The 22962-nt window shown below is 45.1% G+C and overlaps 1 protein-coding gene across 5 annotated transcripts in view; it reads left to right on the top strand.

Moving 5' to 3' along the window:
• Positions 1-20479: 20479 nt before the first annotated feature.
• TIAM1 (TIAM Rac1 associated GEF 1) overlaps positions 20480-22962 on the top strand; it is a 270110-nt gene continuing 267627 nt past the window's right edge. For 4 of the 5 annotated variants that reach the window (XM_008165270.4, XM_042855753.2, XM_005283901.5 and 1 more), the window contains exon 1: positions 20480-21101. The gene's annotated coding sequence lies outside the window, so the exon portion shown is untranslated. The remainder of the gene's footprint in view (positions 21102-22962) is intronic. The other variant, XM_005283904.5, reaches the window with a different exon arrangement.

Raw genomic sequence — 22962 nt, 5'->3', positions numbered from 1 at the left:
TCTTAAAACAGGGCTCAGCCAGGATTTGAACCTGGGACCTCTCACACCCTAAGTGAGCATCATACCCCTAGACCAATGAGCCACTATATGAGGGATTGCCGCATAAAATTATGAGGTATTTCTGCATAAAATTTCCTCTTTTCCATCATTTATTGCTCATTTCCAGGAAGGTGCAGCTTGGAACAGAGCCTCATCCCTCCACCTTCCCCATATTCCATTAAGCAGAGTCAGCAGCAGCAGGTTAGTCAAAATACAGCACAGAGCCAGCCAGGTCTCTTCAGTCAGAGCTATGCAGTTTACACTCAGAAATGCCATCACCTCACCCTGGCATGAAGCCAGTCCCCCTTTCTAAAAGCCGGCTGTCCGTCTTCATGGAGAGAGGCAGGGACATGTTAGTGTCTGGGTGAAACCATGGACTGGCAACCTCCGCTGATGGCATCAGCACAAACTGAGCCACAATGGGCATTTTCAACTGGTTCATCAGCTCAGCGGCCCGGGTCAGGATCTCCTCATTGTCTTCCTCACTGTACATTGAGGCCATGGCAGGGCTCTGAACAAATGCTCTCATCTTGGACAGGAACAGGGACATCCTGGGGATCAAATCTTGGCTGCATGAGGCCAGTTTGGTCAGCGTTGTCATGAGAACCATGATGACACGTGGCAAATACTTTGGGATGCTGTCCGAGGGCCGGAGTTGCCTGATTTCAAACAGTATGGCCTCCAGGGCTTCGAAGAACTTGTTGATCTGCTCCACAGTACACCTTTTGTCGTATGAGACAGACATGTATTCTCCAATAGCCCAGACCACACAGGTGAAGATATCCTCTTTGTTCCGGATGTTGCTGACAGTTCCTGAAAACTCCAGATATTTCTTGCGTACCTCCTGATGAGAGCTTGCGTACCCCCAAGTGGTACGCGTACCCCAATTTGAAAACCACTGAATTTATTAAAATGACATGGGCATGTCCACAAAATAAGGGACAAAGGAGAACTAGATCACATAATTTATTTGGATTTTCAGCACTTGACAAAGTCTCTCAAAAGAGGCCATTAAGGAAACTGAGCAGTCATGGAATAAGAGAGAAAATTCTGTCATAAAAAGAAACTGGCTAAGTGACGGAACATGAAGAGTTCATGTTTGTACAGCAAGTCTCACAATAGGGCTTCCCAATACTACTGTAATTCAAATAATAAGTAGGAATATGTCTGGAAAATGCAACAGGCAGATATTCTAATAAATGTCTCCACATTACTATATAATTATTACTTACTGTATGCATAATAACCTCTACATTAGATAGGGAATTATCATTGCAGGTCAGTAGACTTCTGCACTATGCCTTCAATCTGCCAAAATCAGGCAATATATCACCCACGGAGTGTATAAGTGAGTCAGCGTCTCTCCTGGTCTATGTAATCTGGTAATGGTTTGGTTTCATACCTATGGCAAATGTGGGCATGCAAATTTCCAGTGGAAAGTGAAGTAGAGTTAGTGTCAATACTGTTGGGTAGGAATAAAGTCCCCCTCAGTCCACTCCTGAAATGTCTAGATTTTGTGAAAACTCTAGCATCATGCCCTTTGCCTTGCCACTCTACGTTAATATTCTGGAACTGACTGCAATAATCCTCTCAGGCTTTCCTCTCCATTGAGTAGGAACCCATTCTTTTAATGTACCCCTGAGTTTGCAGAGGTTGCGAGATACAGAATGGGTACATAAATTCCACCAGAAGCTACTGCACAGTTCCAGAATCCCAATTGTTTAAATAGCCCAGTGTTCTCTGGCAAATTGCCCACCTGGATCACACGCCCCTGCAGCACTCAGTGTTTTGCCATGTAAACCTTCTAAGACCACAGCATCCATTGTGGACTTGCCAACTTCAAATTGTTTTTCCACAAGTAACTATCTGGGGTAGCCAGCTTTCACAGGGCAATTGTCAAGCTTTTTCATAGCAAATGAAGTACTCATCCTGGTGGTCTGATGCTACAATGTTAGGCCATCCTCTCACAGAGGTACAGAAAAGTCTCCTTCCTCCTTCTGAAGCCATTGCTGTTCATTCTAGATCTTGAGAATTATTCAGTCCCATCAGTCTGTGATTGTGGTCTGAACTCAAAAGCAGCACTTAAGAATAAGATCAATCAGCTGAAGTTCAGCTGTCTATTCCAGGGGTGGCAAGTGCACAACAGTTATTTATAATAATCCTATAAAGCACTAATAATCTTATTCTCTAGCTCTTCGTAGGTATTTCTGGAACCTGCTGATCTCAGCTGCTGCCTCAGATTTCTAGCAGCTTCCTTTCAAAAACTCCCACAGCAGGAATATTTCTTCCTAAACAAAGAGTGACAGCTGAATGTTTATCTGGCCTTAATTTTGAGAACAAGACTAGAAAAGGGCACTGGTACACAGCAAAAAAAATTGAGTTTCGTAGGGGATTATGGGACTTCAACCTCTTCTCTCACAATTCCCCAGGGTTCCCAGAAGGTCTTTCAAAATCTCCCAGAAGCCATTGCTTCATGTAGCCATGCCAGGTACTGAGAGGCTCATGCCCAGAAAGCTGTGCAATTATAATGGGTGCACTAGAGTGCAAGTATGTACATGAGGCAAAATTTTAACTGAAGTGGCCTGCCTAGTAAGGGGTGACTGTACTATTGGCATTGACATCGGTGCTGTCCCATAGGTTCAGTTGTCAAGGGTAGTGAGGGGGGAGGGGATAGGGAGCTCATTGAGTTGAATCCATCTTCTTCAGGAGCAAAGTGAGAATCTGATTGGGTTATACAGTCCACTTCCAAACGCTAACTATTTCACAGAGAATCTAATACTGATAGAATTTAGCAAGATTCCAAAAGGATTTCAGTCTATATGGATAACAGGAATATCTAAATTATAATAAGTACTAATGTCTTTGATGACTATTTCATTATTCTATTTCATGACAGGTAGTCAAGGGAGGAGGGAGACACAGGAATGGGGAGGAAAGAAAGATAGGAATTGCAGTAAATCTCTGGGTCTCAGATTAACATGGTAGGAAAGTAAGATTGTTAGTAAGTGCAGGACAGGAGAGACAATGGGCAACAGGAAGGTTATGGCTGTGGATCCAAACAAGAATCTGGACACAATGTGCAAGTAACTGCACTACTAGATCATTTCTGTTTAACAAAGCATGGGAGATATTGGAAAACTGGACCAGGGCAGGAGAGAAACTCTCTCACTTTAATTGTTATGGAACCCTGGCAAAATATAATTTAGATTTTGGGTGGCAGCAGAAGCAGGTCTCATGGACTGCAGACATTTGCATCCAACTTCCCCCTCATCTAATGCTCAGTCATCTTGCCCCCAAACTGCAGTGCTCTTCATCCATTGATTTTATATTGGCAATACAGTCAGGGTGACCAGACAGCAAGTGTGAAAAATCGGGACGGGGGTAGGGGTAATAGGAGCTTATATAAGAAAAAGACCCAAAAATCAGGACTGTCCCTATAAAATCGGGACATCTGGTCACCCTAAATACAGCTGTATTGTATAGGCTATACCAGACAGTATTATTTGAGTGGTAGTGTGTGGTCAGCTCATACAGCTATGTTTTGTTATATAATTAGGTCAAATGTGTTACCATATGCAACCACTAGATGGCACCATTGGCACACGTTTCATTCATACAGCTCAGTTACTCTGATGAGCACCTTAAGTCTAGTGTCATTGGTTAATAATTTTAATTTATAAGATCGTCCTTCACACAGTGCCTGGATGCTGAACAAGAAATAAAATATCTGTGCCCAAAGAAAAACTTGCAGCCACCATTTAACTATACAGCATCCCTATATTCATACCTCCTCAATGAACCCTGAGAAAATAAATGAGTCTTATGCCGCAGGTCAGCAGACTAACAGACAATTTTTCTAAAGTATTGGCTTTGTATTGGCTCCAGTTTTGGCTGCCCACCTTGAGATACTTCAGGCCCGATTTTCAGAGCCACTGGGTGCCTGCAGCTCCCACTGACTTGAATTAGGGTTGTGGGTGCTCTGCACTTGTTGGCCTTAGGCTCTGGTGAACCTTCAGGGAAGTGAGTTCCATATACAGACAGATAATGTACTTCATGCAGCCCTGTAATGGGGTATGCTCTGTCCTCATCCTCTGATGCCCCAGAAACATCACTAACTATGCCAGTAGGTAGCAACTTCACATGAATTTATTTATATTCCTATCACCAGTACAGTCTTGTGCAGCAAAGTATTTACAGTGTTTCTAGACCTTTTGCACAGGGCCAGGGCGGACCAGCTGTCACCTTTTCCTTGAACTCACCAAGCACTCTAGGTTCCACTAGCACAGGTGCTCCTCCCCACAGCCTTCCTGTATCCTCTTTTATGCCCCTCCGCTGATGGCTATCTGGTTCATCAGCTCTCCCAGACTGATGAGCTAATTAGCTGCACATCTCCAGATACTCAATAGGCGTTAGCTCCCAGCACTCTGTCAGAAGCCCCCAGACATTCAAATATAGGGACTGTCAGCAAATGTGCCCCAGCTGAGCTCTGCTTCTGCAGACATCCAGAACCCCAACCCTGTGAGGTTTCATTGGTCAGACGAATTCAAATTAAATTAAACCTTAGAGAACCTTTTCCCCCAGCTGTCTTGCTACATTAAAAGTCTATTATAGTTACCTATTACTTTGCATTAGAGTAGTGCCAGAGACCCTAATCAGAACTGACCCCTCTAGGTACAGGGACTGAAGTTCCATGGGAGCAGCACAGAGGGAGGAGACTCCTTACTCCACACACAACGTGCACATGCATAAGACACAGACACAAGTGTCTGGCTCAGACTGGGGCTTGCATGAGAGCTAGTTGGCTGAGGCACAACTCTGATAAGATGGCAGTAATGATGTCAGGCTGGAGGAAGCAAACAGAGGCAATGATGTTGCCCCTCAACTCAGCAACAGGGAGCTTATATTGCATTTTTTTCTTTACTTGGGTTTGCAATTTAGAGATCTTGTTGGGATCTTTGGCTAGGGTTACCATATTTTGTGCCTCCAAATGGAGGACACTCCACGGGGCCCCGGCCCCGCCCCCAGCCCCCCCCCCAACTCCGCCCCCCCCAAAGTCTCCGCCCCCTCCCCTGCTTCCCGCGAACATTTGATTCGCGGGAAGCCTGAAGCAGGTAAGGGGGGGGAGGCGCGACCCCGGCCGACCACCCCCGGCCCGCCCAGCACTGCCGGCCCCCGGCGGCCCAGCGCACCCCCGCTATCCCGGATCGGCTCCCGGCCCCGCGGCCCAGCGCACCCCCCGGCGGCCCGGCCCCGCGACCCCGGACCGGCACCCGGCTCCGCGACCCAGCGCACCCCTCCCCGCTACCCCGGACTCGCTCGCGGCCCCGCGGCCCAGCGCACCCCCCCCGCTACCCCGGACCGGCCCGCGGCCCCGCGCACCCCCGGCTCCCCGCCCGGCCCCGCCCGGCGCATCCCCCCCGCTACCCCGACCGGCTCCCCGCCCGGCCCCGCGGCCCGGCGCACCCCCCCCCCCAGCTAAACCGGCCCGGCTCGCGGCCCCGCAGCCCGGCGCACCCCCCCCCCCAGCTAAACCGGCCCGGCTCGCGGCCCCGCAGCCCGGCGCACCCCCCCCCCCAGCTAAACCGGCCCGGCTCGCGGCCCCGCAGCCCGGCGCACCCCCCCCCCAGCTAAACCGGCCCGGCTCGCGGCCCCGCAGCCCGGCGCACCCCCCCCCCCCCCAGCTAAACCGGCCCGGCTCGCGGCCCCGCAGCCCGGCGCACCCCCCCCCCCCAGCTAAACCGGCCCGGCTCGCAGCCCCGCAGCCCGGCGCACCCCCCCCCCAGCTAAACCGGCCCGGCTCGCGGCCCCGCAGCCCGGCGCACCCCCCGCTACCCCGGCCCATGGCCCGGCTCCCGGCCCCGCGCCCCCGGCTCCCCGCCCGGCCCCGCGCCCGGCCCGGCACCATGCCCGCGACCCCGGCCCCGGCCAAAGAGGCCCCGGCCGAGCCCTCCATCCCTCCCTCCCGATTTTCCCGGACATGCCCGGCTTTTGGGGATTTCCCCCCGGACGGGGATTTGAACCCCCAAAAGCCGGACATGTCCGGGAAAATCCGGACGTATGGTAACCCTATCTTTGGCTATTTAATGATGTTCTAAGTGGAGGGGCCTAGCCTGTGAAATATATCTTCCCTTCTCCCCCATTCAGTATGACTGGAGAGGGAGAGGGTGGCTGTTTATGAAAATCCATTTCATGAGGAGTAAAGAGATTAAACACTTCTAGTCTGAGAAGATATCAGAAAGCCATCAAGTTAGTGCAAATGATTGCACTGATTTCTGTAAGGACAAGGACTGGGCAAATGAATTTTAGTGTTCTGGAAAATAAGTCACAAAGGACTAGAGCTATGAGGAGTTACCACAAACCCCAAGTAAGGGGAAGCACATAGTTGCATTGCCAGGAACAGACCAGAGACTATATTATGACTCGGAGTCATGGGTCAGCACCTGTTTCCGATGTGCTCCGGGGTGGAGTAAGCTATGCCTTGCCTCTCCACATCAGGTCAGCTCCACTGGCTAATGAATTGATAGGTGGTGGAGACAAAACACTACCCACTCTCCATCTGTGCCTGCCATTTCTCACCAAAATATGCAGAATGGAGAGTAGCGGTCCTGCGGCGACTGCTTTCCCCCATGCTGATGCTCCATATGAAACCAGCATTTACATACATAGCACTCTTTATTTTTACTCCATTAAAAAACGATGCATTATACCCCAATACTTTGACCTTTATAATCCCTCCTATATTAATCATGATTCTCTTCTGAAAGGAGAAAGCCAGTCATGCAGAATTTGGGCCACTTCCTGCAGTGGTTTTGTGATATGACCACAAGGGCAAATGTCCCCTATGGGATGAGGTTGAGAACAATAAATGCATTTCTGCTAGTGACCTAAATCAGATCTGAACCCAGGTTTCCAGAAGTAAAAGGTTAATGCGTTAACCCATTTAACCCTTAGCATCAGATGTGTAGGGATAAGCAAACAGGACAAAAACAAATATTTAATTTTGTGTTAAATAATGTATTCTTCATCCATAAATTAATAATAAAGTTCACAATATCCTTTTAATACCATAACACAGCAACATAACTGGGGATAGGAGCAAGGGCTATAGCGTCCCTATTCCTCTACTTATGACATTAGCAATCAAGCCCCCAGGAAAACTGTGCCTTTGCCTTTATCCAAAGCCCCGTTTGCATACATAGCACTTCAGAGTTATGACTGGCACTGTGTTTTTCAAAGAGTAGCATAGACTACAGTGGACTCTATTTCATCTAATGCACACTTCCCTTTTGTATAACCCTAGATCAGCTTCTATTATTATTGCTAATATCTGAAAGTTATAAAGAGAAACATTGGGAGAGAAAAATAGGGCTTGCTTTTTAATTCTTATAATATAAAAAAGACTAGGAGAGTTTTCTGAAAGGACAGTATGAGAATATGGTTGATATTTTGCACACTTACAAATAGGGATTGTCCCTGCTACAGGCTATTCAGCAAGGGCAGCTAGCTTGTATGTATGGATCTCATGGTTTTGAAACCAATCTGAGTTCCTTTTAATTAAGAAGCAGAAAATAAAGATTTTTTTTCTGGGTTATAAGAAGCCCAGAAGACAATGAGCTTTGGGGTTGTGGGAAAAATTATTTTTTAAGGCACAGGCAGAATTGACAGCAAAATTAATATGAGTGGGAGAAATTAATGCTTGTGCAGAGGACCAGCACAAGGCAAGTCCCACTTAAGTCCATTTTTGAGGGCTTAGTTGGGATTTAAGTGATACATAGTCCTCGTGCTGGGCTGTTAACCACAGGAGTTAATTTCACCCTATATGCATAGGACATCATGTCCTTCAAATGATACTGTTAACATTTAAAAATGAGTTTTCCAAAAATTGTTTTCTTGGTATTTTTTCAACCACCCTAGTTAAACTTGAAGCATATTTCCTTACTGAAATGACCTCCCCTTTTCTATCTCTGAGGTGCAGTAGTTTCTTTATTGGAGGTCTGCTCAGGGATACTAGATTTTTCTTCTCTCAGAAAAAGAATATCAAAGCATGCATTTGGGAGAACAACAAAATGCCAGACCTATAAATAATAGATTTTACAAATGGATAGGGGAGGGATTGAAAAGAAAGTACATCAAATTTTATTTTTACTAGCCTTGTTAAACAAATATAATCTCTTGTGTTTACAATCACAGATGGAGCATCCTCACAATAAAATTCTTATCTGTCTGGTTGTGCTTGGAAAAAAAATTTTTTTCTTGATTCAGCTGCTTATGGCTGGCCCATACACCAATCAAACCGTTCTGATTTTTGTACACGTCAACAGTGACTTTGGTTTTTCAAATTCATAAGCTGTTCATCAACTAGCCTGAATGAAAGGTCATGTGGATTTCTTAATGGGAAGACGGTTTACTTCTTGCAAATTACCTGTGCACAAGTTTCCTGATGCCATGCAAATGGGGTTTAGCAAGTGGAATTTTCTGTTTGTTTCCTAATTCTGCTTCCTTTTAAATGTTTTTTAAGGAAACAAACTTTTTTATTCACACAATTACTGTGAGCCAAAAATAAAAATTAGTACTGAGGAGGTGGAACAGAGCTACAGGAGGAAGGTGAGGGGTACAACAAACATACAGGCATGCCACAACAGTCTGGATGTTTAAATATAGTGATATGACTTGATAGGCAGAATAACTAAAACTGTTAGTTGACTTACGGATTTCACCCACTATATGCTGAGGCCTCAGTAAATTAGCTAATAAAACAGGATTATATATATATATATATTAGGACTGTCAAGCGATTAAAAAAATTAATCGCGATTAACTGCGCTTGTAGCGGGGTGGTTACCCCGCTCCTGCCCTGAAGGGCTTGTTAGCCCAAGGGGAGTAAGGCAACGCTTCAGAGAGAAAATACTAGAAAAATGGTAGGGGGAAAGATAGAAAAGGAAAGCCCTTTTTCTCAGAAGAGCAGAGTCGGCTCCCTTCCGTGTCTGTCACTGGTGGATTTAGCTTACAATAAGGGTGTCCCTCCCTCCATGTGTGATATAATAAAAATAAAGAGAGACAAGGTAATATGGTGCAAACAAAGGCAAGTATATTAAGGGCAAAGGTACAGAAAACTGGGGAAAATGGTGTGTGGGGGGGAAGAAACACAAACTTAACCATACTTAGATTCAGTGACTGGCTTTTGGAGCTTGAAGCTCAGACCCACAAAACCTCCCTTGGCATTTAGAAAAACAATAAAAGAAACCCCAATACAGAAACCTTTCCTATGATTTAGGCGCAGTGGACACAGCGTGCAGGTGCGAAGCCCAGGACCTTCTACTCTCCGACTGATTTAGAGCCTTCGAGGAGGACTACTGGAGAGTCCCGACGACTGTTGGACTTTGTTGGAGGCAGGGAGGCCCTCTGGGAAGATGGATACCAGGAAAGCAGGACCCTCCACAGGTAAAATGGATTCAGTTCACTGTGATGGGGATAGTGATGACAGGCCTCTCCTTCCTCAACCTCGCTGCGGGATAGATGGTACTGTTCTCTCTAGCTCTAGAGTGTTAGGAAGACCCGGGCACGCGCTGCCACTGGAATGGATAGCCCCCAGGCACTGAGCAGGCTCTTATATAGCCTTTTTGGCAGGAAAAACTGGTTCTGTCAAGTTTGAGCGAGTGTCTAAGTTGTAAACAAGTTTGCTTACAAGGATGGAGTCCAAGGATCATAATTCATATACTCCATATTAAATTCTATTAAAGCTAGTGATTCACTTAACATTACCTTAGAAATACATTATTAAAACAACTAATTGAACATATTAAACAACACCAACATTTCTTACTTCTTTATACCTAACAGGCTTAAAACAGCCCTGGGAGAGCCACAGCTGTAGCCAGTGCAATCAGGGCCCAGCTGGCCCTTATAAGAGGGCAGTGGGTCAGAAGGACAGGATAGTCTCTCTTTGGCTCTAGAAAGAGAAGAATTGGGCTGTTTGGGAGCTGAGAAGGGTGCCTGAGGTAGAGCAGGGCTAGGGAAGGCAGAGGGAGATGGGGAGCTCCAGCCTAGTAAAACCCCAGGCTGCAGGCCTTGAAAAGGGTCTATAAAAAGGTACTAGGGCTGCAGAGGGGCAGCCCAGAGATAGGCGGAGGCAGCTGGTCCAAACCCCCTTGCCAATGATGAGTGGTTTGCAGCCTGCCCTAGGGAGTGGGGGCTAGATGGTGACTGGCAGTAATCACTGAGGCAAGGTAGGGATAGAGGGTTGGGGGTTCCCCTGGGTGGGGAGACCCAGATTGTGGGTTACTGCTGGGGCAGAATCCTGCCATAGAGGGGCACCAGGGTCCGGGAGGGACACGGGGGGTCAGCGGCAGGTGAGACACTGGCCTGCAGGGAGCGCTCTGGGCTGGAAGAGCTAATTCCCAGGATGACCAGCAGGAGGTGCCACGCCAGTGAGTCAGTGCCCTGCCACAGCACTGTTAAACAATAATAGAATTCTGTTTATTTACATATTTTTGGATGTTTACAATATATTTGAAAATGTAGAAATCTGTGTTTGTAATTGAAATCAAAGTGTATACTGCTCACTTTATATTTTTGATTACAAATATTTGCACTGTAAAAAACAAAAATAGTATTTTTCAATTTACCTAATACAAGTACTGTAGTGTGATCTCTTTATTATGAAAGTTGAATTTACAAATGTAGAATTATGTACAAAAAAAGTTTTATTTTTGAATGCAATCTAAAACTTTAGAGTCTACAAGTCCACTCAGTCCGACTTCAGCCAATTGCTCAGACAAACAAGTTTGGTTACAATTTGCAGGAGATAATGCTGCCCGCTTCTTGTTTACAATGTCACCTGAAAGTGAAAACAGATGTTCGTATGGCACTGTTGTAGCTGGCGTTGCAAGATATTTATGTACCAGATGCATTAAAGATTCATGTCCCTTCATGCTTTAACCGCCATTCCAGGGGACATGCATCCATGCTGATGACAGGTTCTGCTCGATAACAATCCAAAGCAGTGCAGACTGACGTGTTCCTTTTCATCATCTGAGTCAGATGCCACAAGCAGAAGGTTGATTTTCTTTTTGTTGGTGGTTCAGGTTCTGTAGTTTCCACATTGGAGTGTTGGTCTTTTAAGACTTCTGAAAGCATGTTCCACGCCTCATCCCTCTCAAATTTTGGAAGGCACTTCAGATTCTTAAATCTTGGGTCGAGTGCTGTATCTCTTCTTAGAAATCTGGTACCTTCTTTGTTGTGAAAACGAATATGTGCTGAGTCATCCTCCGACTGCTATAACATGAAATATATGGCAGAATGTGGGTAAAACAGGAGACATACGATTCTCCCCCAAGGAGTTCAGTCACACATTTAATTAACACATTATTATTTTTTTAATGATCATCATCAGCATGGGAGCATATCCTTTGGAATGGTGGCCAAAGTGTGAAGGGGCATATGAATGTTTAGCATCTCTGGCATGTAAATACCTTGCAATGCCAGCTGCAAAAGTGCCATGCGAATGCCTGTTCTCACTTTCAGGCAACATTGTAAATAAGAAGCAGGCAGCAGTATCGCCTATAAATGTAAACAAACTTGTTTGTCTTAGCGGTTGGCTGAACAAGAAGTAGGACTGAGTGGACTTGTAGGCTCTAAAATTTTACATAACTGCACTCCAAAACAAAATAATGTAACAAAAAAATCTACATATGTAAGTTACACTTTCACAATAAAGAGATCACACTACAATACTTCTGAGGCGAACTGAAAAATACTATTTCTTTATCATTTTTACTGTGCAAATATTTGTAATCGAAAAAAGTAATATAAAGTGACCACTATACACTATTCTGTGTTGTAATAGAAATTAATATATTTGAAAATGTAGAAAAAATCCAAAATATTTATTTAATAAATTTAAATGGGTATCTATTGTTAGTGTAATCCAGGGGTCAGCAACGTTTGGCATGTGGCTCGCCAGGGTAAGCACCCTGGCGGGCCAGGCCAATTTATTTACCTGCTGACGCTGCAGGTTCGGCCAATCGCGGCCCCCACTTGCCGCGTTTCACCGTCCCGGGCCAATGGGGGCAGTGGGAAGCCGCAGCCAGCACATCCCTCGCCCGGGCTGCTTCTCGCCGCCCCCATTGGCCCAGGACGGCAAACCGCGGCCAGTGGGGGCCGTGATCGGCCAAACCTGCCGCATCAGCAGGTAAATAAACTGGCCTGACCCGGCCCGCCAGGTTGCCTACCCTGGCGAGCTGCGTGCCAAACGTTGCTGACCCCTGGTGTAATCAATTGTGATTACTTTTTTAAATCGTGATTATTTTTTGGAGTTAATCACATGAGTTAACTGCAATTAATCGACAGCCCTTCTCTCTCTCTCTCTCTCTCTCTCTCTCTCTCTAAAAATGAGTTACTGCAATCATATCTGCTCAAACAAAGCTCTGATCACACATATCTGACTGAAGAATATATCTAACATACCTCTACAGCTCCCATTACTGTAGTATCTGAGTGTCTCACACTCTTAGCGTGTGTGTTCTCACAACACCCCTGTGCAGAAGGGTACTATTATCTCCATTTTATAGCTGGAGACTGAGGCAGAGAGAGACTACATGACTTGCCTGAGGGCGCACACAAGATGTTTGTGGTAGAACTGGGAACTGAAACCTATTCCCAAGGCCTCAGGCTGGCACCCTAACCACTGGCCCATCCTTTCTCTCAGGGCTTGAGCCTATAAGGTGCTGAATACCTTCTACTCCCAATGAAATCAGTAGACATTGCAGGCACTCAGCATCTTGCGTTGTTTTAATATCTTTTAGTCTCAAATGGTCACTAAAAATTGTTGCCTGTGAAAAGTATTTGATCTGAAAAACTATGTCAATTTCTTCAGAATTTTATGTAGAAAAATTAAAGGAATGCAGTCAACTTAAAAATCAGTTTCGTACGAAAATTTGTACTTACTATTGTAACAAATAACATCTAAGTTAACTACAACTGAAAAACATTAGAGAAAATGCTTCACTCAATTTCTGTAATCTCACTTTCTGCATGTGACAGCACCTTCTGTGCAGTCAATTTCATTATTTCCACTGTAGCCAGTCAGTTCCATCTGTGTGGGTCCTTCATACAGAAACAGGGACAGGAAAAAATTGGGGCGGGGGGGGGGGGGAGGAAACGTGAATGTAAACCCACAAAAATTAGTAGGAGGACTCTAGGGCAGGTGTAGTACCTCAAACTACATCTTTTTATTGCCTAAATTAATATTGTTACTGTTACCCAAAATTGGGCCAACTAGTAAGCTTAGGGAGGACTAATGACCCACCAGAGTTTGGCAGAAAGCAGCACGTTTATTATACTGATAGCTAAGCTCAAAAGAAGGGGGCAGGATCATACTCACGCTCCCGGGACAGGCATGGCACTGGAGATGTTAGGATCCTTCAAGGTAAGTGTCCCATAGCGCAGCGAAGGACAGTGCGATGAAGGTAAGTCTTCCCGAGGCACAATGAAATGCAATGTGGCAAACCACTAGCCAGGATGTCCGGGCGAAGGGCCTTCATGGGAGGTACAATCTTGTCAGTGCACTCCTGATCACATGGCCCCTTCCCCTTTTAAAGACCTGCTCCTCATGGCCTGGGACTAGAGATGACTTGGCCGCATCTGGTTGGTCACACTCCAGCTCGGGCAGTGTCCATGCATTGGGCGTGTGATTGCTGCCTAATCAGAGTTCCAGACACCTTGTCTACCTGGGAGCTCTTCTGATCTTCCAGCTGCTCAAGCAGCCCATTCATCCCACAAGCATTCCAGGAGGGAGCGGGAAAGCCACTTCATAGGTATTCAAAGAGGGAGAGGAGACAAAAAAAGTGTGTGTGTGTGGGGGGCGAGAATGTGTAACAGACCTTTTGAGCATACAGGTTATACAGAGCATAGTCATACAGGTCACTGTTGCTCCTACAACAGTTACAGTAAGAATGGAAGCAGCACGGTCATTTGCAGGGACATTTGCTCCCACCCTCAAACTTAGTTTCTCATACCCATGGAGAGCTGAAATATAGCTGTTCAGATATCATTGTTCCACTACCTGTGCACCTGAAGCAGTGTTAATGCCTTCTAGAAGGCTTTATTCCTACTGTGATCAGTCTCGTCATGTCTGTCAGCACTATTTTTTTTTTTTTTTTTTTTAGGTTTTCAGGTGGCAGAAAATAATCAGGCTTTGAAGATTCGGATTCAGTGGAATTTTAATTGTTAGAGATTGGGAAGACTATTTTTTCCAACCACCTGCCAATACAGGATTGTCACACTTGCAGAAGATTTCCATACTTTCAAAAGCCTGCTTCCCTTAACAACTGCTTCCCCTAATGAAACTACTCCACATTAGAAAGTTACAGGAGTACTTGTGGCACCTTAGAGACTAACAAATTTATTAGAGCATAAGCTTTCGTGGACACACATATACATATAGAGTGCATCCGAAGAAGTGGGCTGTAGTCCACGAAAGCTTATGCTCTAATAAATTTGTTAGTCTCTAAGGTGCCACAAGTACTCCTGTTCTTTTTGCGGATACAGACTAACACGGCTGCTACTCTGAAACCTGTCATTAGAAAGTTAGGCTTTTTCATACTGGCTTTAGTAGTCTTTGCTCAGTTTCATCCCATTACTCTTAGTCCTGGCCTACACTTTAAAATTAGGTCAACCTAGCTACATCTCTCAAGGCAGTGAAAAATGTTGTGCCCTGAGCATAGTTAGGTCAACCTAAACCCCGGGGTAGATAGATTATTTCATTGACCTAGCTACTGCCTCTAGAGAGGTGGATTAACTACAGTGACAAACCCTTCCCATCTGTGCTGCAGCTGCAGTGTAGATATGGCCTTTATTTATACCTTTGGAGCACAGAACAGTTAGAGTCAGAGTCTCAAGTGCAGTGCAAGTACTTTTTTCAGACACACCATCTGGCTGTAGAACTGGTTTAACTGGCCCTATGAAGATCATCCCAAATCACTGGGAGTCCAATGATGGTGTAGAAACTCGTGTGTGTGTGTGTAAAAAATAGTGTGGCCAAGAAGCAACTTGCCACACATCTTCAGTTGCAGTTTTGGCCCATTGAGTCTTTGCAGCTAAACTTCCGTGAAAGCAGCTGTTACTAGGGACAAGCCCAATCCTGGCATGATGGAGTACAAAACAAGATTTTAAGTAGCCACTTTTGCACCATCCTCCTGGCCAGGAATGGCTCTAGGTGTTTTACCAGCCAGGGTGGAAAACTTTTTCGGACACTTGCAAAAACGCCCAAGGGGAAAAAAAAAAAAGGCAGAGTGGGACAGCAATTTGGTTTTGTAGAAATTGGCACATAGGGTGACCACCTTGCAAGCCCACCCCTAGAACTGGCTCTGATTCGGACTTCCAGTGTTTGCAGGATTGGGCCTTTCTTGATGTTCTTTCTAATGATTTGAGAGTTTACCTCACCCTCCTTAGCTGTAATTTAGCCATGCTATGCAGTAATTAATATTTTAAAGCCATGTATGTGCTGAACTCTATTACATATTTAGCTGTTCTAATCTTTCCTTATAAGTAGAGCTGGTCATATCTTTTCATTCAAAATGTTTTGCTATGGAAAACAGAAATGCTCAAAATGGAAATTTCAGTGGAAAACTGTTTTTTAACAAGATTTTTTTGGGCTTTCATTTAAAAACAAAAAACAAACAAACAAACAAAAACAGAAAACCCCAAACTGAAAGTTTTTGGAAGCTGAAATTTTCAGGTTTTCATCAAAAAACTGAACTTTTGAAGTAAAATCATGATAAAAATGAAACCTTTTTGGTTCTGTTGAAATTTTTCATGGGGCAAAAAAAAACATTTCCTGACTAGCTCTACTAGTAAGTCAACTCCTCCAGGCCTTTAATTCTTTTTGTTGTTCTCTGCATCCATTCCTATTTGCTAACATTCTGGGTTCAAGTGCTGAGAATACTACACAGTATTTAAGACTTAGCCTCACAAATGTCATATGCAGAATTGTGCGGTATCATGTCCCTAGTGTATGACATGTGTCTCTGTATGCAACTTTAAACTGTACTAGATCCTTTTGCTAATATATTGCATTACAAGCTATTATCAAATGTGCATTATCACCTCTAGGTGATTTATTTTTATTATTTCTATATTCCAGGTATCTCCAAAAGGGCCCTAGGAGTGATGGATAGTAAAATGATATAGGAGCCTGCAATGTGGTGTGACAGACTCTGTATTTGGGAGGGCAGAGACAATAAGGAGGGCAGGTGCACATGGCATTTGGGATTGCTAAAATCTAATTGTTGCCTTGGTTTTGTCTTGTATCTTGTTTACTGCTGAGTGATCTTCTTTGGATGTGTATATATTTAATATCCTGTTTTGGTTGTCTGGGTAGTGGCTCCATGGCAGAATCAGTATTCATCTGCCCTATATTGCCTTCCTCCTGTCTTCTTTAAAATGCCTAAAACATTAATCTCTGGGAGTTTTTTCACCTCTCCAAACTGTTGCTGGTGAAAGTGTCTGGCCATTTTGTTTTCTTTGTGCATGGTAGGAGTCAATATTCTCACTTGTAAAGGAGAAGCCAGCATAAACTGGAACAGTTTAAAATGGTGGTTTTCAAACATTTTTCTGGCTACCCAGTTGAAGAAAATTGTTGATGCTCACGACCCAACAGACCTGGGGGTGAGGGGTTTGGGGTGTAGGAGGGGCTCAGGGCTGGGGAAGAGGGTTGGGGTGTGGGAGGGGGTAACGGAGTCTGGGGTGGGGCTGCGGATAAGGTGTTTGGGGCGCAGGAAGGGGCTCCATGTTTGGGGGCTCAGGGCTGGGGCAGAGGGTTGGGATGAGGGCTGTGGGGTGGGGCTAGGAATGAGGGGTTCAGGGTGTGTGTGTGTGTGGGGGGGGCTCTGGATTGGGGCAGAGGGTTGGAGTGCAGGAGGAGGTCAGGGTTCTGGGGTGGGGCTGGGGATGAGGGGTTTGGAGACTGCTCAGTGCTGGCCATGTGCCCTTCCTGGCCAGGAAGAGGAGCTTATGCAGCTTTCTACCACCATAACTTTTGCACCGCAGACTTTCTGTTGCTGGGGAACTTCTCCCACAGTCTTTGCTAGCTCAGTCCCATAGTAAACTTGGGCCATTGTCATCCTCATTTCCCTTCCATGTAAAATTTTCTGAAATCACAAATCTAAGTGAAACTTATTATTAGTCACACAACTAAAGGCGAGCTTGTTTGACCTTAAAGGCGTAAAGGTTACAGTTATGATCAAATGTACAGATGGATAGACATCACCCATTAATTTATAAGCAGGTAGAACGCTGAAGACCTGGGTTTACATTGTGTGACTAATAAACTTTACTGAACACAGGATTCAATTTGAGCTAGCTTAAAATTACTTAAATTTTTAAGAATGTTTTGAAATGGTCACATGATTGACTGAATTTTCCTAAGCCAGGGTCATGTCATATGCTATCAATTTTTAAGACGAATTCCCCACTGAAGTGAATAGGAAATTCTACCTAAAAATCAGTGCCACGAGTGGATCCCCATACGGTGGTACTTCCAGATTAAATACATTGTAAAAGAAATATTTACCTCAAATGCACAGTGTGACAATGTCCTGTAAAAAACTGCCATTAATCAATGACTTGAAGAAGAAAAGTGAGGTTTTAGGCTCTGATTTCATTATAAAGCAGCATACTGCATGTATTTGAGATTTTGTATTTTTTTTTAAAACATAGAATGCTCCTATTTGGTATGGAGTATTAGAAAATATGCATAAACATATGTATAACATTTATTAAAGTAAATATTTTTAGTTGGTAAATTCCAAAATATTAATAGTAACAACAATTTATTTGGAATTGCCCATCTTGATGTTTGAAGGGGAACTCTCATTTTAATTTATTTTAAAAATATCTTTATGTAGTTTAATTATTGTAAACTACTTCCTTTTAAGAAACAAAATTTATTGACTGATTTTTAAAATGTACCTACCCAGCTCTCAATAATTAATGAAAACATACAGTATACAAATTGGACCAATGTCTAAAGCTAGGTGTTCTCCCAAATTCTTATGAAACAAAAACTGTTCAGTTAACATTCAGATAATGTACTGGTTTAATTTCCATCAAAATGTTTAACTATGCTGAAAAAATATAGTAGCGCACAATCAACGGTTGAGATGTCACTGAAGAAAATCAATTCAATCCTTTATTATTATTATTGGATTATGTCTAAAGATAATTCAGATTGCTATTTGTGCTTGGGTAACTCAAAGATTAATTTTAAGAAAGTGAAACTTGGCATGTATGTCATCTTCAGTAAAGAATATGTGCTATGCCAAGTTTGGGAAAGAATTGCAAGATGTGATAACTGAGGGAATACTAGCATGCTTTGTATGCACAGTGCACTTTTTTCCTTATTTTTGTGCACAACGAGTGTGGCTATCCAATGCAGATGCCTTAGCATTTGTTTATCTGTGTTATACTTGGAATAATGCAGTCTAGTGGAGAAACAGAAACCAATCAACCAACCAAAAATAACCCCAACAAAATTCCTTTGATACAGAGCGAATTTCAGCTATATGACCAATCACAGTTGTGTGATCTGGTCATCTCAGAAGCACATTCAGCCAGTAAACCATGAGACAGAAGAATTACATCATCAGAGCACTTCTCTGGGTGAACAGAGCAAGAAGTGGGGATTTCAAACCTAGCAAGTACCGAGGGTTTATTGGCATTTCATTGATTACTATCCATTTAGATGTCAAAATCTGGGTAGCTAAACCATTAAAATAAGCATGTTGTATTTGATCCAACATGTCAATAAAATGTATAATGTAAATGAATGGTTCCAAAGTATGACACATATAACCCCCTTTTGATGTATCCAGGTATGCCACTGCTATGAAATTAGCTAGCTCCTCACTCTTCCTCCTTCAAGATTTATAAATGGTATGGTATTTCTCAAAGTTTACCATGTAACATTTTTAAGAACAAACAGCATGGTTTTTAAAACTCGAATTATTTATTTTATTCAATATTATTATTGAACTACTTACTAAATGCTAGCTGGGGGGGAGGAGAGGGCAAAAGACCAAAATGTCTTAAAGATGTGAAAATAGGATTTAGAGACCATTTGTGTCATTTATTGCTAGTCTTTCATAAAGAAGAAAGTCTCAAGAGGTATTAGGGTCTGATCTTACTGCTATGATTACATATGAGAGTATGGGCAGTAGGATGAGGCCCTTCATTTGAAATCATCATACATAATTTAAACAAAATTAACTGGGCAGTGGGGTGAGTGAGGGTGGAGTGGGGAGGGAGAGATGGTTTTATACCTTGTAATAGCTTAAGGTAGTCTTTTTCTAAGGCTATGTCTATACATCCAGTGCTTCAGTTGAGTGACATAACTGGGTCGTCCTAATGTTTTAATGTAGACCTGATTGGCCTGTGTCTATGCTAGGGCTTTTGCCTGCATAGCTGTTGGGGGAGGGAAATACACTCCTGATTAACATATCTATGCCAGCAAAACTTTTAAGTATAGACCAGGCCTCGGTCTTAACCTTTGTTTTACTATCAGTAAGAAACAGTTATGATGTCTGTTTATAATTATATCATGGTTGGTATATGGTTGGTGCACAGGGAAGAAAGGGATCATATCAAAAACATTTTTCTTTTGACAGGCATGTTGTTGAATGTTTTGCATGTTTTCTATATTTTCCCATTGTTAATAAAAACCTTCATAGACCTCTGAAAACAAATGTTTTCTTAAAATTGTTTTTCTTTCTTGTTGGCAGCTACTGTTTTTTCACCAGTTTCTCATGGCATGTAAGCAAATGTTGGTCATGTTCTTGTTTCCACCATAAATGATACATTGTTATTATAATTTATTTTTATTGCTCTAGTGCCCAGAGCTCCTGGGCAGGAGTGACACTGAACTCATTTCCAAGCTGGCTGTCCCTGACTCAAACACCAAATAACATCTGTCCTAGGTAAACGGGTAGTTTTGTTTTGGTTGCAGGTGATGTATTTTAAATAAGTCTAGCCATTCCTACCAATATGCTGTGGATGTTTTAGCAAGGGGTTCCTAGAAATATTTCCCCTCCCCGCTTAGTTTGTGATTAACCATGTTTCCTCAGGCTGTTCCCATACTACAGCCATGGGCTATCTGGCAGCTCAGCACACAGCTGGAGGATGGAAGAGAGAGGGACTGAGGAATATATTACTTTGTTCAGCCCTATACACTAAAGGCTGGCTCCTGATCACTGCCAGCCCAGAGCCCGGTGATACCAATGAGTGGGCTGGGCTCTGAGTCGGTCTCGCTGGCAGGGTCCCAGCGCGTGAGCCCTGTACAGCGCTGGGGCCCCGGGGCGCCTGTCCCAGGGGCGAAGCGCGCGCACCCTGCCCCCTGCAGGCGGCGCTGCCGCAGCTGCCCACGTGTTACTGGCTGGGTCTGTTTACTGCCCCCACCTCGGGCCGAGAAGGCGGGGCAGAGCTCCCCGCAGGCAGCCAATCCCGCAGGGTCCCCGCGCCGCGCGCGCTAACTTCATCTCACCCCTCCCTTGGCTTTGACTGGCTAGGGGGCACGTGAGATAGATAGGCAGCTCCGCAGACCCGCTGGTCGGGGGTCCGCTTTTGGGACAGGTTCCCCCAGCTTTCGGAACGTCGCAAGGCACGTGGTCGGCGGGGGAGCCCCCTGCTCCGTGGGACAGGCCCCCTTCCCAGGGGTCCCGCCCCTCCTCCCCACCTGAGCGCCGCGTGCGCTATTGTCACCCAACCCAACATTCCAACTCTGAACGCCCCGCTGTTCGCCGCCAGCTCCCCTCATTGGCCCGCCTGGGTCAGACTGAGCGGCGGGGCAGCCAATGGCGTTCGGTATCCAAGGAGCCAGCTGACCCCGCCCTTCGCAGCGCCTGCCGTAACAATATGGCAGCAGCTGCTATTGGTAGGGACGCGGTGTGAGCGGCGGTGGTGGTAGCAGCAGCTGCTCAGGCTCCTTCTCACCGTGTGCGCCCTTCTCCAGCGCCCCCTTCCCCCCGCGGCTGGCTCAGGGCCAGGCCGGCGGCAGGACCGAGCCATGGCAGGTAGGTCGGGGGGCCGGAGCCGGGCACCTGGGCGAGCCACACGAGCAGGGGATGCACTGGGGAAGCTGCCCGTATTGTCATGCCCTGCTGCCCGCCCCAGCCACCGCTCTCCGGGTCCTAGCGCTGGCGAGAGCGGGGTGACACCGTGCTTGGCATTGTGTGTTTCCCCGGGCTGGGCTCGGCGGCTGCGGTAGGGCTTGGGGGGAGGAAAGGGGCCCGGCGGTGAGTGAGGAGGCTGGAGCCAGACAGAGCAGCTGTGGCTGGAGGACGCCTGGGTCGGATGCAGCAGGGGAGGCTGTTTTCTCCTGCTCTCCCTAGCGGGAGGGGAGCTCGTTCTATAGTGGCGCTGGAGGGGGGAGTTCTCGGCTCCAGTGTATCGCTGAGCCCGGAGCTGCTTACGGCGACGCCAGCCCGGGGTTAGGGGTGGGGGTGCGGACTGCGGAGCGAGTGGCTTGCCCGTAACCTCGGGGTTGTCGTGCAAAAGCGCGATGCGGACTGGAGCTGGTAGGTAAATATTTGCCACAATGACAATGGGATCGGAGGATTCCTTGTTCGCAGAGGGGTATTGGCACAGATGGAGCTGAGTGAGCAGCGCAGAAGGGAAAATTGTTTAACCCCCTCCACCCCATAATCCCTTCCCCTCATTTACATCTGAATTTGTCAAAGATCAAAGCCAACATTTGTTCGTGGTTATTTAGTGTGGCGGGATACGTCCTTTATGTGTGTGGTTCTGCGGGGTGTACGCGCCGCGGGCATTGTACATTAGGATGCCTATGGAGGACTTTACCACTCGAATCACCATGCCACTTATTCATTATGCTGCTGCAAGCTGCCGGCGCCGTCCTCCTGTCCTGCTCGCCGGGGCCTGCTTTTGTTTACAGTCTTCAGCTGTGGGCATAATCAGTGAATAGCGTTCATACTGAGATCGCCTTAACTGGTCCTCAAAGTGGTTGACAAGCTGGTAAGAGATTGTTTACTAGTTGTCAATTTCTTAAGCTCCCTTTTGAGAGCGGATGATGCAGAGGTATGCAAATATGTATTTCAGTGAGCTTGTTTTTAAAGATTTTGGACCACTGAGAATAATGCATCTTGTTTCAGGATCTGCACTGGATCATGGTACCAGAGTCTGCCCTTACAAGTTTCAGGATTCCAACTTTCAAAATGACTGCTTAAAAAAGCTGTCAAACTTGTGACCATCTTCCCATAAGCTGCCTTTAAAAAAATTGTCTGTCTGGCTATGCAGTCAGGTAGAATAGCACTACTTTGAGACCTGTATATAAATAATGTGAAGAACATGATATTTGCTGTGTGGGTTTCATTTTGATTTTACTTGTCATATGTCAGTGAATACAGTCTAAATCCCCTTCTTTCTTTACCTTTGAAAAATCCCATGCAGATAAGTTAAGCATTGTAAAAATCATAACTTCAGTATTCTGTACGTTGTTTGATTACTACATGGAAATGCTAAAACAATGCAGTTAAAATGTATACTTTGACACCAAGTTGTTTAGTAGATATTGAACAGAGAATGTATGCTGCTGCATCTGAATATATTTGCATATCTAGTTTCTAATGTATAACTTGGAAGACTGTAAATGGATTACTCCTTCAAGGGATGTGTTAGTGGTAAAATGGAATTATGCACATGCATGATGGAGGGCAGGGGTGGAGTAGACCTCTGAATGTAGAAAATAGTTTCTCTGATGCATATAAAATCTAGGAAAGTCAAGGTTCTAAAAAGAAGTTGAACTTCACTTGTTTTGCTCTACTCTAGGATAGTTATTCCATATATATATTTACAAAAACCTAAATTTACTATATCTCAACATTACATATATCATGGCCCTGATGCTGCAAACAT

This window comes from Chrysemys picta, chromosome 1 (genome assembly GCF_011386835.1).
Source record: "Chrysemys picta bellii isolate R12L10 chromosome 1, ASM1138683v2, whole genome shotgun sequence".
Classification (NCBI taxonomy): Eukaryota; Metazoa; Chordata; order Testudines; family Emydidae; genus Chrysemys; species Chrysemys picta.
The sequence above is the reverse complement of the archived record's forward strand: the minus strand, read 5'-3'. Positions and strand labels throughout refer to the sequence as shown.